The 14505-nt window shown below is 47.8% G+C and overlaps 1 long non-coding RNA gene across 1 annotated transcript in view; it reads left to right on the plus strand.

Moving 5' to 3' along the window:
* The window catches only part of LOC122456776, a 134120-nt gene that overhangs the window by 85038 nt on the left and 34577 nt on the right, over positions 1 to 14505 (plus strand). The window contains exon 9 of the long non-coding RNA XR_006275832.1: positions 13787 to 13872. This is a non-coding gene — a long non-coding RNA (uncharacterized LOC122456776). The remainder of the gene's footprint in view (positions 1 to 13786; positions 13873 to 14505) is intronic.

The raw sequence follows: 14505 nt of genomic DNA on the forward strand, positions 1-14505 counted from the left end.
GCTGTATGACAAGATATTGTTATTATTTTATACCTGCTGTAACTGATCCAGTGGAAAGACTTTCATTGATAACTTAGAAAATATATTTAATATGGTGAGACAGGATCTTGTAAAACTCTCTTTAAATGTTCCTGGCAAATATAATAATCTGTTTACTTTTAATTCCTAAAATATACAGAGCCACTTTTTCAAGGAGATCTTACCCAGGGCTCTTATCTGGCATATGCAATTTTCCTGGAGCTGGGGGCAGGGCAGCGGGTGCAGGAGATAGCTGAACTGCATGTATCAGCTTCCCATGGCAGAGAGTTCTCCTGTGCAGGGGGAATTTCCCGCCCACTTCCTCTGGATGCTTTAAGGTCGCTTTGCACTGCATGGACTGGAGAATCTGGCCTAGAGTATGAACCCCGCCCCCTTAGCTTGAGCTCTTCTTTGAGAATCTCTCTCTCTCGAGCAATGTTTCTATGTACTGAAGAAGTTTTTCAAATACATGGCAGTGAGGGTCTGCTGTAGTGATGAGAGCAAGAGCCTGGGAGCTTGCATTCCTGGGGAGAGCTGGTCGGGAATTTTTTGCCCAATTGTTCTTTTGTCAGAACTGAAACTTTCTGTGGGAACATCTCTGTTTCAGTGAACGTTTAATGGGGAAGGTTTCTTATTCTTGTTAGAGAGAGAGGATGGCGAAGAGCCTGGTGGTCAGGTATCCCCGTAGGAGATCAGGGATGTGGAAACTGGGTCTCTGACATCCCCGATGAGTACCCTAACCACTGGACAATTTTGGGGAGGAGTCTTCCTCTCATTTTTTGTGAAAACTTTTGGAAGGTCTCTGTTCTGTCACGCTTTTAGAAAGCTCAGATTTGTATGAGTTGGGAGACCATTTCCCACCCAGTGTTACTCCTCTCTGTTCTCACTTTGTCTCTCTAAAATGTTCTGCCTACTCGTCCAATGAGGCTTAATTCTTTGTAAAGTTCTTCAAGATCCTCTGATAAAAGGTGTTATATAAAATCAGTGGCCTACTTTCTACTACATGGCCCAGGCACTAGGAATTTTGCAGTAATACTGGCAATAAAATACTCACCCTCCTGCTACTAAAGCAAAAGACTAACCACTTGAGCTAAAGGAGAATCTGTGGGGTCTGTTAGAATTATGGGGTTTGGGACATACAGTGGATTCCACACACAGTTGTGATTCCATCTAGCAGAAGGTATGGACAAACTGGCTAGTTCATTCCAGTATTATTTTAAGGATAAGCTCTAAATGTCAATGGAAAAAATCAGCCTGCCTGTTCTGTAGGGGAGACAGAGGTGTCCACTTCACGTGTGCAAATAGCTCTCCGATATTTTGGAAAGGGCATCTGAGTGTCACATTGTACTTGGCCAAAGAAAGAAGGGGTGGGAGGAGGGAATGGGACTGCTGATTGAAATTAAACAAGTCAAGTGATCAACACAATTCTGGAGGCCTGTCAGACATCACTTAGAAAACAGCACGTGTTTTACCATTAAGAAAAAAAATCTTAAGTGAAACGAGCATCAAAGAGAGTCACATTACAGGGTGCGTGGGGGCTCACTTTACTCTCACCCCACTGCAGCATTTGAGCGGCTGACCTCAGCCGCTTATTTCTTACATGATCCGCTTCATGCCAATAACGCAAACGCTTTTCCACACATGGTCTTGTCGCCGGCTGTTTTCTGCCTCTCTGACTGCCCAGCATTTGCCTCCTCCCAGAGAAGCCCTCAACTCCAACCGCCTTCGCTGGGCAGAGGGATTTCTGCTTCAGCCTGGGAATTTTAACCAACTCTTTAAATTAAGAAGCCCAAACATGCCTTTAGTTTAGATTTAATAATGCAAAAATTAAATGCATTCCAGCAGATTCTCTAAACCAGATTTAGATTATAAGATTTAGATGATTAAAGGCATAATTTCTGACTCTGTAATACGTCAGCACGTTATCTGTGACCTACCTGCTAAACCTGAAAATGTTTTTAACAATCAGTTTGTATTTGATTAATATGCAATACATATGTTATTAAATCTAAATTGGAAGCATGTTTTGGAGCCTGAATTTACAGGGTTACTGCATTTCATTTTTAGTGCTTTCAATAAGTATAGAGCTGTATTGCTAAAGCATGACTCAGAATTCAGGTTTAATATTCATGCTGTAATTTGCAGAAAACCATATATAAGTTTGTTGCAACTCCAACTCATAAGGCACGCCATAAATAAAGCGTCTGTTCTGTTACTTTAGAAGGGATAGAGAACAGGTGTTTTGTAAGGAACAATATGTTATGGCTGTAGCGAACAAAAGCTGTCTCTAGGACTCCACTGGGCACCATCTCGCCCCCTTCTGAGTGAATGGGGTAGTCATCGACAAGCAACTATAGAAAATACCCCACCATTTCCCCCCCCCAAGGAAAGGGCCTGCCGCTGTACTGACGGTGCTTAGGATGTTCAGAAACACAGGAAACTCTGGGGCACATCCCATGGATCTTGGCCTAGCATATGGAGTGACTACTGCTCTGGCTACCTCCCAGTCCTGCTTCAGCATTGGCGGCCTGGCTCACAAGCCAAGCCACCACTAACTGATTGCCAGAAGTGCAGGCCACAGAGCAGAAGTTAATGTATTTTGCATATAGTGTTCTCCATGTGGAGTACACAGCTATGCGTGGCAGTGCTCTGTCCAGCTGGCTGTGCCCTGAATTCACTCACAGCTCCAAAGGCAGATCGTTTCTACCTGGGCCTGCTGGAGCCTCTGTGCTGAGGGGGTTAGTGTGTCACATAGCTGTTCTCTTGCCATACCCACGTGGCCCCTTTTCAGTGTGCTAATTGTGTATTCACTTCCCCGTGTGTTGCCGAAGGGAGCATTGTGTCCTACGTCTGCCTAAATTCAAGTTTTCCTTCATCTCCCCTGTTCCAGAATGGAAAATGGAACAACCAATGCTAGAATCAGTGTCTAGCTGCTAAGGCTGCTGGCACTTAGATGTAGGGATAGAATGGCTTGTTGCATTTCACCCCAGAAGTGGCTTCAGTTAGCTGGTGGAGAAAGTGATCCTTCTCCAGTATGTGACGTGTTTTGAGATCCTACAGGCTATGAAATCCCATATAAATGCAGTGGATTATTATTACAATGATTGTAATAACAGGTGGAACCTGTCCCAGGGTAGGTTGGACCCCAAGGTGTGGAGTTAGATGCTTGCTTCTAATGGAGTGGCGGAGGTGATCTGCATGGGGAGCGACTTGCAAAGGAATTACTGAGATTTGGCAGGGGAGGAGGGGGCTTCTACCTGGGCATTGTTGTGGCCACTCCAGCCCCTCCTGGTCCCTCTCTAGTGTGTCTTCCCCCCCCCCACGTGCACATTTTAGAGGACATGACATGTGGGGGCTGAAACATAGCAGCCCCACAATATTGCCATTGTGGGTTGCCCCTCCCCTGGTTTGAATTGTGGGGTTGGCTATGGGCCGCTTGGGTGGCGCCACAGAGATGTGACCCTTCCCCCTCCCCCCCCAACTCCATCCTGGGGGACCCTGGGTTATACCAGAACAGCCTCTTCCTGGGGGATCCGAGTGCTGTTTAAGGGGCCCCTGCCTAGGCCCATGTCTCCACCCTGGGCACCCAATTATACCTTGCTCCTGCTCATGCCCCTTGCCCCCACCACTCGGTCCCTTTGTGCCACACCATAATCATCCTTCAGGTGACTGCGCAGACGTATTTCAGAACATACTTCCCCCCACAGGGCATTTGCTCCCCAAACCTCAGCAGACAGGAAGAGCTTCAGTCAAAATCACACCGCCCCTGCCTGCCGTGGTTAGAGAAGGGACTTCACGCCCTTCTGCCGTAGGGCTCCGGGCACTGAAAGGCACAAAGCGAGTGTGAAATGCCAGCCCAGGCTGCTCCAGGCATAGCTGAACCATGCCTCAGAACTTGACACAGGCCCTGTCATTTTGTTTTCTGTAGCTGCTTGGCAACCCAATGTAGGGCTTTTTTGTTTGTTGTGGTTCAAAGCATTGCATCAGCAACAGGTTTAGAATGTGCCCTCCGAGAAATTGGTTCTGAGAGAGGTGATGATTCATCTTAAAAAAAAAAACCCCAAACACTGGCTGGCTGTACGTGTCGGGTAGTGGCGGGCGAGGAGATGAATGGGTGGATTTAAACAGTCACGGGGCTGGCAAGGAGAACAATTATTTGACAAACTCTTTTATTCTGCATGCTGGCTCCATTAGTTTTCTCCTTCCCCTGAGTTTATCCAGGCTTGGATTGTGGATTCGAATCCAAGTGCTCAGCACAAACAGTTGCTCTGAAGTTCTCAGATTCTGGGCAGGATCAGTGCATTGAGAGCTCTTACCTCTGGGTTTTCTAATTCATGGAATACTTTGGCCATTGGGGCTCACGGTATACACGTTTGTGCAAGAAGAGTAACCCTTTCCTTTCTGAAGTTAACTCTGAGTGGAGCGGGCCAAAAGGAGCCAGTCTCATCTCCCAGTAAAGGAATAAATCTATATTTATTTTGCAACATGTGATGTCACATGATCCGGTGGTTCACACCTTAGACAAAAGGTTTTACCAGTTGGTTTACAATGTATTAAAACAGATTGGGCTTTAGCTAACGCTAGACCTTCATTCAGAGCATTACAAAATTGTTTTTACTGCTCTAGACAGACGCACAGACAAACACACAGCGCGTTCCCCATCTGTGTCATTTATGTATAGCACGTCCAGTGTGCACGTATGTAAATATATGTGTGTGACTAATCTAGAACTCAGAATGTATTTTTCCTATTCATGCCATAAATTCCATAAAGGTTTGGGATCGCCCATTCCTAGTGGAATTTATAAGCAACCCCTCCCCACTAAATGCAGGTTGCTTGTACTGCTTTGGCAGTGGCACTGATTCAGGGCTAGATTCAGCAACTTCTGTACCCATTGACTTGGGCCTTGCTTGGCAAATTGTCCTGCCATGTTAGGGCAAGCAAGGTGACAGAATAGTGCTGCAAAGTCATAAGCACTCTACTATAGTGATGATGAGTTCATCTGCTGGATTGTGCGCTGGGCTCAAGGAGAGTGCTCACTACAAAGACAAAAGCTTTGAGTTGCATTCTTACTCCTAAGAATCAAGAACGGACACGAGAGAAAATACTGAAAAAGTTCCAGTTTGCAAACAGAAGATATTTTTAAGGTGACTGAGCATGGCAGGGGCTGCGTAAGGAGCTTGAGCAGATTGAATTCATGCACTGTTAGGGCATTGCCAGTGTAATACATAACAATCAGAATAACTGATGGGCCCCTGAAAGGGTCCTGAGGGGAAGTTCTTTAAACAAGTGTGGGATTAAGTTCAAACCATAAAGCTTTTAGTCCCCAAGTTCCTAGAGGACAGGAGAGTGCTGGATGGGAGATTTAATAAAGGCCTAACCCAGAAAACTGCTTAAGCGTGTGTGTAAATTTAACCAAGTGAGTAGTTGGACTACACGTGGTCCTGATTGAAAGCCCACTGAAGTCCATGGAAAGATTTCCAGTGACTCCACTGGGCTTTGGATCAGGTCCCATGTGCTTCAAGTTATACATGCACTTAAATTTGGGATGGGAGCTGAAATGAGAGACTTCTGGGTAAGAGGTTGTTCTCTCTCTCTTCCTCCCTCCTCCCAGCATCATGCATTTTGGGCCTCATTGGTCTCATCTCACAAAAGAACATCTGCAGAGACCCAATGGTGTCCCATCTTGGACTCCTCTCATCTCCTTGTTCTTCATTTTACTCAACAAACAGTAACAAACGTGTTGGCTGGGGGCAGGTCTCCAAACTCCACTTCCCTGCCCCAACCCAGTGTCGGCATTTACTCCAAAGATGCTACCAAGGACTGTACTCTTCTAGGAACAAAATGGAAAACAAACCAAAAATGGGGGGGAAGCAGGGATAGCGCAATGGTTTGAGCTTTGGCCTGCTAAACCCAGGGTTGTGAGTTCAATCCTTGAGGGGGCCATTTAGGGATATTGGGCAAAAATTGGGGATTGGTCCTGCTTTGAGCAGGGGGTTGGACTAGATGACCTCCTGAGGTCCCTTCCAACCCTGATAATCTGTGATTCTATGAAACACATAGACACAGCCCTGTTTGTCATTTGGTCCTTCATGTTAAATCTAGCTCCACAAACTGCACATCTCCCCAACGGTGAAGGAAATGTGTCTATGCCCACAGGGGTGGACCCAGTCTCTTTGGGGGGGCTGAGATGGGCTAGACAGAAAATTGGGGGAGGGGCAGAGCTGCACTATGTCTGGGCAGTGTGGAATAGGGGCTGCGCAGGCTGGTGCCATGGTGCGAGCAACTGCAGCACTTCAGTGTCTCTTCCTCGTGTTCTGGTGCCCAGGGCCCTGAAGCTGCTCCTCAGCTCCCTGGCATTCTTTGGCTGCTCACAGCCGGTAAGAGCTGCCCGGGTGTGGGGACCCATCTCAGGGGCTGGCAAAGCCTTCAGGAATCAGCGAATGCAGGTGTGGGGCCCAGAAACCTGAACCAGAGTGGGTCAGTCTGGACTGCTATGGGAAGGCCCAGACCCTTCACCTGCCCTTGGCAGCATGCCCTGGTGAGTGGGGATATGGGCCAGGACCTGCTTTTGTGCTCCCTGCCCCACGCCCGGGCTTACTTCTGCACTGCTTCTGGCGGAGATGCTGCCTTTAGAGCTGGGCACCCAGCCAGCAGCGGCTGCTCTCCCACTGCCCAGCTTCTGGCAGCATTGCTGCCAGTAGCAGCGGAGAAGTAAGGGTGTCAATGCCATAGCATGCCACCCTTCCTTCTACATAGCGTTTGACCTTTGCATCGGAAGGGTTGGCTACTGGGGGTTAAGGCAAGTTTTGGGGTGTCTATAGCCCCCACAAGCCCCCCTAGTGCTGTCCTGATGCACCAGCAAAGGCTTTGCAGGTGCTGGTGAGTACCAGTCCATGGCCAACCATTCCTTATTTATCTGTTACAATCTCTCGGATAGGTGTCCTAAGGTTTCTGATCAGGCCCATTCTCCAGAAGGTCTCTGCAAATGTTTGGAAAGCACTGGGTCCACCCTTGGGCCAGCCATTAAACATTGAGCAAAGAACAAGAACGCGTCTCTTGTAACAAACGCAGGGCAGCAAGAGGCATCCCTGCAACAGAGAGCTTGATGTGTGAGATTATGACTAGAGACGCTAAAAAGTCATTGTGCAGTAATCCTCGTGGCCCAAGAAGTCTTAATGTTATGCAAGATTATGCCAGTGCTTCTGGCTGCACTTTCCCGTCCCCCCCCCCATTATCTTCTGTGGTTCAGCCCCACCCTGGACCACTTTGTAAAATTTGTGTCAGCCGGGCCTGTTCTTGCAGTGGACATTGCTCCAAGTGAAGCCTTGGAATCTGACTTTGCTGTTTTTTGCATTGGTGTAAATCAGGAGTAAGTCCATTGCAAGCTATGCCAGCTACACCAGTATAAAACCAGTGTAAGATAGATCAGGCCCTCACTCTTTAAACAATGATTCCCTTGGCTTGCTCCATGGTGCATCCATTCAGATACTACAGCGATGGGTCCCACTACAAAAGATAGATTCAGGAATTACAATCAGCCGCACTGGCATTTCTGAGAGGTGTGGCTTGCTCGCCCCCCTCCAGTTTCCACAGAAGCGAGCTTTCTTGCTTGTCTCTTTGCAGTACACTTGTCACAACAGCATGTGTGCCATTCAGGGTCCCTCTAAGTGTGAGAAAGGGAGAGTTTGTTACAATTCCTTCATCTTTTCTTTAACATGGAATGGAGAGCCCCCCCCCCCGGGTGTATCCGAAATGCCCTTGTTTTGTTCTGAGGAGAGGACACCGCTGTGGAGGTGCTAATGTTCCTTCCTAGGCCATTGCAGTCAATGGGAGTTTTGCCACTGACTCCAACAGGAGCAGCATCAGCAGTGGATAAAGCTGACCATCAGCCGGGCAGGAGCTGATACCATTCTACATGCTACAGTCTTAGAATAAAAACAGCTGCCCGGAATGGGGGGATCTGGAGGCTAGCTGGCAAGGGAGGAGGTGTTGGTGTTGAGACACATTGACCTTCTGAGGATGGAGGCAGCCTTCCAGAGACTCAGAAGGAATCGTGGTTCTATCTCTTACCTCAATGAAACTTTGACCACTACATTTTTTACTTCTGAGGGAGCTTCTGGAAAAGCAGGTACAATTTACCCTTGATGCCAAACAGCTACCATCCTTTGTGTCAGGAAAGTCCAGTCTGCAGAGAGCATGCAGACTCGGCATTAGGCCAGTTAAAGCCCGCAGTGTAACGCCTGAGCACAACTTGATCGTCTGCTGTTAATGGCAATCACATTTCTTTGTGGGGTTTTCACTTCTGTGCCCTTCCAGCCAATCACCTTGCTTAGTGACCCCTTGGGCCCCATGGGAATGGTACTGTCGGAGCCTCCCGGCTGGCTTGTCTGAGAGACAACTGATGGCGAGGGCAGGTTTAAAGCAAACCACCACTGCTTCCAAACAGGTCCCTAGCCAAGGGCAGGCCTGCTTGGATCAAGAAGCCGGATAATGTATTTGTTTACATAAGGAAGAGAGAAGTTAGCTACACCAAAGATGCTCAGTGCACAAGCTCAGCCTGGGATAGGTAGGGAGCATCCATTTACTTCTTCGCAAGAGCTCCCACCAGAGGGTGTTCACATGAAGGCTGGGGATTTTGGCTTTCAAGAGACACTGCTAAGGGTGACAGGCCCCAAACTGAACACACCTCTTATCCGTCTTAGCACTGCCCTCCCCTCCTGATCCTGAAAGAGCTATCTGCTTCATGCAGCTACTACAGGACTGGGGATGGAGAAGCCAGTGGGATGGAAAATCTTCCCTTTCAAGAGGATCTGGAAACATACAGATGAAGCAGCCCCAGTGGGGCGGCGGGAGTCCTAGTCATGGCCATGGTGCTGTCGTCCCAGCCCTACTGGTGTTTGGATTCTCTCACTAATTCCCATACAGCAGCAGTGGAGTTTGGTACCTCCTCACACTACTCCAGGAATGAGCCATTCCTGCTTTGGTTTTGAATGACTTCCCCGTTCCCCACAGGCGTGGATCCTGTGACCTGGGGAAGGGTGGTAGGTCTGCTTACTCTGTTCATGGCTGTACTGTGTTTGGCTCTAAGGTTCACAGATCCTCCCGAACATGCAAACCGCTCAACACCCAGTCCGTGTACGTCTCACTGAGAAACATGAAGCCTGTCAAGCTTCATCAAATGCTTTCGATCTAGCTGCAGTCCACTAGGGATCTCATTACCACACATCTCCTTCCATTAGTAAATCTCACATCTCATCTGAAAGGCACAGAAACCTCTAATTAACTCTCTTCTGTCCTTTCCTGAGCATGTGCCCCCAACCCTGTGCTCTGCACCTGTCCATCAGCACTAGGACATGTACTGAAACTGATTTAAACAAACATTACATTTTATAACTGCATCCCAGTGGGAAAATCAGAGTTATGACTACTGCAGTCTCTCCCTGATGCGCTTGTGTATGTAGGCCCAGTATGGTATTGTGGCCAAACCCTGGGCTGGGGAGCTGGAAGATGTGGATTCTAGTCCTGGCTCTGCCACAGGCTTCCTCTCTGACCTTGGTCAAGTCACTTAAGCCCCCTGGCTGAGATTTTTAAAGCCACCTAAGATTTTGAAAATTCCTATTAATTTGGATGCCCAATTCCTATTAAAAATAATGGGGATCAGGCATCCAAGTCCCTAGGCAAACCCCGACATGCTTCTGCTACTTCTAAAGTGGGGCTGAGAGACTGGCCCTTGAATCCCTCTCTCTCTGCTGCCTTTCCTCTCCCTTTGAAGATCCTGTACCATAGGGTCCCAGCAGCCTCTCTGCTGTGCTTTGAGTACCTTTGCATCTAAATTTCTCATGGGTTGAAGGCTGGAGCATTGCCAGTCAGAGGCATCCCAAAGAGTTGCATACGACAGAATGCAGGCTATTTAAATGAGAGAGCCCAAGGCAGCAGAGCTATTGAGTAAGAAGATGCCAGCGTTACAAAGTTACTTTTCAGAGGAGAGTCACAATTGAAGGTTGGTGGTATATTGGCGCATCTGTGTGTGTGTGTAATATCTCTAGATATAGATAGATATTATATGCATTCCTCATATACTGTGCCTATGCTTAGCTTTACTTTGCTGATGTGCATGCAAAATCAAAACTGGAGAGACTGTCTCTCTGCCCCCTTCAATTTTGAGTGCTCTCACTTTCCCCCCCTCTTGTAATACGTTGCCTTGCCAAAATTCTCTTACACAAATATGCAACCTAAATACAACAGGCTCCCTCTGCATTAGATGGTTAAAGCTGGGGGATCTGTGAGCTTTTCCTTTTGAAAAGATGGGAAGAGTGAGAGAGAGAGTGAGTGTTGAGTCCTGAACAATCAGGAAAGCGATTCTCGTAACAAAAAGTAAATTGAATTTTACTCAAGAAATGTGAGAGATTTAGAACAATACAGTTAGTACTTAGTGGAATAGTTGCCTGACATGCAGATAGACTGGTGTGATCCTCCATCATTATACAAAGCAGACACTGAGGGAGAGCAAAGAAAATATCTAGAGGACTCTTCGCTTGACAGCTTAAATCCCAATAATACATTAACCAGATAGAGTTAGGATCAAGCATGTAATTGTAGCCATTGGAATCGCTGGCTAGCGGCCCCTGCCATGTAACACAGGTAAAACCTTTTGTAACAGTGACCCATGTTATGTGACGGGGCCAGAAAATAAAGTTGCCAGCACTCCTGTGTGTGTCTAGCCTTTATTATATGGTGTCAGGAGACAACTGGATTTTTGTCAAACATGGAGTAAATGAAGCCACCTGGAAGGGAGCCTGATGTAAAACTAGGAGGGCTGGTTGTAGCATTCCTAATTCTTTTCGGAAAGCAGGTGGCATTGCAGAGAAACCAGAGAGGGTGAAATCCTCCACACTGATGCATCCAATGAAGTGAGCTGTAGCTCACGAAAGCTTATGCTCAGATAAATTTGTTAGTCGCTAAGGTGCCACAAGTCCTCCTTTTCTTTTTACTGATACCTATGGCAGGCTCAGAGACACTGGAAATCTACAATACATTCCACTGGGAGAATGAGGCGGGAAACTGCAAACTGCACGGCAAAACTATTCAAAAATTGTAAGAATATTGTGATCCATGCATGCATTTTTCTTTCGAAGAAGCCAGATGCCAGAGGAGACAATTGATTGTTTTGTTATAGACTGTGATGGAGTGTCCACCTACACAAGGTCTGAAGGGGTAAATTAGGCCAATTAACCTTAGGCTGCACCTGGAGGAACCCTAGGGCATGTTAGGGCCTAATTACAGATGAAGTCCAGCTGTGGGGAGGATCTGGGCAGGATCTGTAAAGAGAAGAAGTTGGCAGGGTGGGGGAAACCCACACTTGCTGATGCAGGGGGAAGAGCAGGAAGCCACAAAGACAGAGTAGGAAGCAAGCCAGGGAAGGAGCAGTGAGGGTTGGGAGAGTCAGAGCTCAGAGCTTCTGGGTTGAGGGTCCCTGGACTGGAACCTGGTGTAGGGGGCAGGCCCAGATTCTCTTACCAGCCATCAGGGGAGTGGCACAGACCAAGGAGTGGGGTGGGAGCCTCCTGGGATAGTTTGCCTCAAAGGACTTGCGGTACCCCAGGATGGGGGAGAACTTTCATGTGAATTGGTCGGAGCGTTAAGCTATGAAGAGGAGAGTGCTGCAGCTCCAGGGGCATGAGAGGCCATGGAGTGAGTGAATGGAATGAGGGACTGAGTGACCAGAGGAAGCGGCATCCCACCAGGTGACAGAGTCATTCCTCAGGTGAGCCACCAGGAGGCACCACTGAGCGGTGGGTGAGTGGAGCAGTCTCCCTCACACAGACCTATGCTATAGAGCAGGGGTGGCCAAACAATGGCTCACAAGCCGCGTGTGGCTCTTTTGCAGTTAAAGCATGGCTCCCGGAGTCCCCCCCGCCCCCCATTCTCCACCTACCAGACTGGGGGAGGCTCGGGGCTTCTGCCCTGGGGGGGTGGGGCTAGGGACTTCTGCCAGAGACGACTAGTGCCTGCTGTGGGGGAGATGACAATTTAAAGGTTCAGCCCCCTACCCCAGCACAGCTTGAGTCATTAAATTTGACCATCCCCTGCTTTAGAGCTAGGTCATGTGAAGATGAGCAGTTAACGGGCAAACGACAGCCTGAATTATTTGCAGTATAATCGATAGCCACGTCAGTGCAAATGCAGTGTGAGAAATGGATTTGACAAGGCAAAGAATAGTGCCTGTTTGTAGAGCTAGTGAAAACTGCGCTGCTCAAATGGTGCATCATGGCCCTTTTTAACCCACAGCCTCCCAAGGAACTGTCATAGGCAGCCTGGCTTTCTGCAGCTGCTAATCACTTTAGGCCTTACAGGGGGCTGGCTGCCTTGTCCAGTGCGAATTATCCGCTGGATTAAGCCAGTGATTAAAGGGAGAAAGGCAAGTCTGATCTGGTGCCGAGCATCTCCCTTGCACTCCAGTACAAACGTTGCTCTGGAAGCGAGGGCTGCTCTTCTGCGGTTCCAGTTGCTTCCAGAAAAATGTTTCTAATGGAGCTCTGTCCAAATTAGACTGTCAGACCCTTAGGGAAGGGACTGTCTCTTGCTGTATATCTGTACAGTGCCTAGCACAGTGAGGCCAGAGTCTCAGGCCATTAGGCACTAGTACAATACAAAAAATTAATAGTTTAGTTGTTTGCTGCTGCACATCCATACACCCTTGAGGACAAAGCTTGAATTGGAAAGGAGAAGTTCACCCATTCCAAGGTGCTTTGATATGAGTTCTTGTTCTCCCTTTCTCTGTATCCCACTGGACATCAGTTCCCTGCTCAGCCCTGCAGTGTAATATGAAATGTGTTTCTTCCCCTGGCTGGAACTCTGCAGGCTGTCAGGTCTGTGAAGGCGAGGATGCAAACCTCTCGGACTGGCTGGTGAGCGGCATTGATTTGAAAGCAGCACTTGGGACCTGGCCGCCATTGTGGCAGAGCCAAAAATGTAGCAGTGTCAGAAAATACGGGATTTCAGCTGCCCTGCCCCTCGCAGCAAAGCCAGTGTTGCCTTCTGTAGGCGGAATGCACACGCAGTCAGTGATCGGGTTCTTGAGGACAAAGGTGAAAGACCTACCAGTTACTGAGGATTAAGGGGAATGTTCTCACTGAATGAATGGAGCCCTCCGGTAACTGTTTAGCATTGTGTTCACTTTGCAAATGTCTTTTCCTAGCCCATAGTCCTGTAAATTAGAGACTCGTCTCTCTCCAGCACTGCAGTGAAAATGTGACCATAGTGAAAGCTTAGCCTAGGGTTCTGGAAAGCGCTTAAGCACATTCTTAGCTTTTTAGACAAACCCTTAAGCCTCCTTTTTGAACAGGGATGCTACCGGGAATTGGAACCTTACAACGGGCTTATTTTTTATTAGAACCAGCCTTCCCTTCCAAAGAGTTTCCCCTTCTATAAAGGAGTGTGAGCTCTGCCATGATTCTGAGAAATAGTCATGCTCCTTTGGTAGTACCCCTCGGGGGGGAGGGATAGCTCAGTGGTTTGAGCATTGGTCTGCTAAACCCAGGGTTGTGAGAATCCTTGAGGGGGCCATTTAGGGATCTGGGGAAAAAATTGGGGCTTGGTCCTGCTTTGAGCAGGGGGTTGGGCTAGATGACCTCCTGAGGTCCCTTCCAACCCTGAGATTCTATGATTCATTAACCCTTTCTTCTCTTCCAGCCCTGTCTAGACGTACTTGACATGGTCTTTTTTTTATGGCTTATTTGACATTCAATTATTTTTTTCTTTCTAGAGCAATGATACTTTGAACTTCTTTCATCCAAAGATCTCCAAATGATTTTCAGATATTCATTAAATAAGCTTCATGTCACCCCAGAGGTAGGTGATATTATCTCCTTAAAAAAGGGGGAGGGCCGGGAAACCAAGGTAGAGAGAGGTAAAACAACTTGCCCAAAATCACTGAGCAAGTCAGTAAAAGAGCCAGGAATAGAGGCCATAAGTCCTGACTTCCCATATGCTCCCTTAATTGCCAGCCCACAATGCCTTTCTTCAGTGTAGTCATATGTGCACATGATACTTTGATTGTCCTCCCCTGGTCGCTCAGTTACAATACTTCATAATGCAGGATATGTGTGGTGGACCACATTACCCAGAATCCCGAACAGGAGGCTGGGTGTGACTGGTTTGAGAGAGCTGAAAGGGTTGGAGAGAGGGGGGTTGTTTGCAGCACATTTCATCTATCCTTACCAAAGAAAGCAAGAACACAGAGAAGGGGAAAAAAAACCCATATATTGCATTACGCCATTTCTTTCTTTCTTCTCTGACTCTGCTTCAGCTCTGAGATGACTCACACATTGAGGAGCTGTTTTGTGGTTTGGCACAGTCCACCAAACCACATTTTCAGCCCTTGGACTCAAATAAAAAACCAGATCCAGATACTAAAAAAGTGAAGCCTAGCAAATGTGTGTGCCGCCCATAGTGAGTTGGTGCCATCAGCTTCTTCTGATACTG

The sequence above is a fragment of the Dermochelys coriacea genome, chromosome 15 (genome assembly GCF_009764565.3).
Source record: "Dermochelys coriacea isolate rDerCor1 chromosome 15, rDerCor1.pri.v4, whole genome shotgun sequence".
Taxonomy (NCBI): domain Eukaryota; kingdom Metazoa; phylum Chordata; order Testudines; family Dermochelyidae; genus Dermochelys; species Dermochelys coriacea.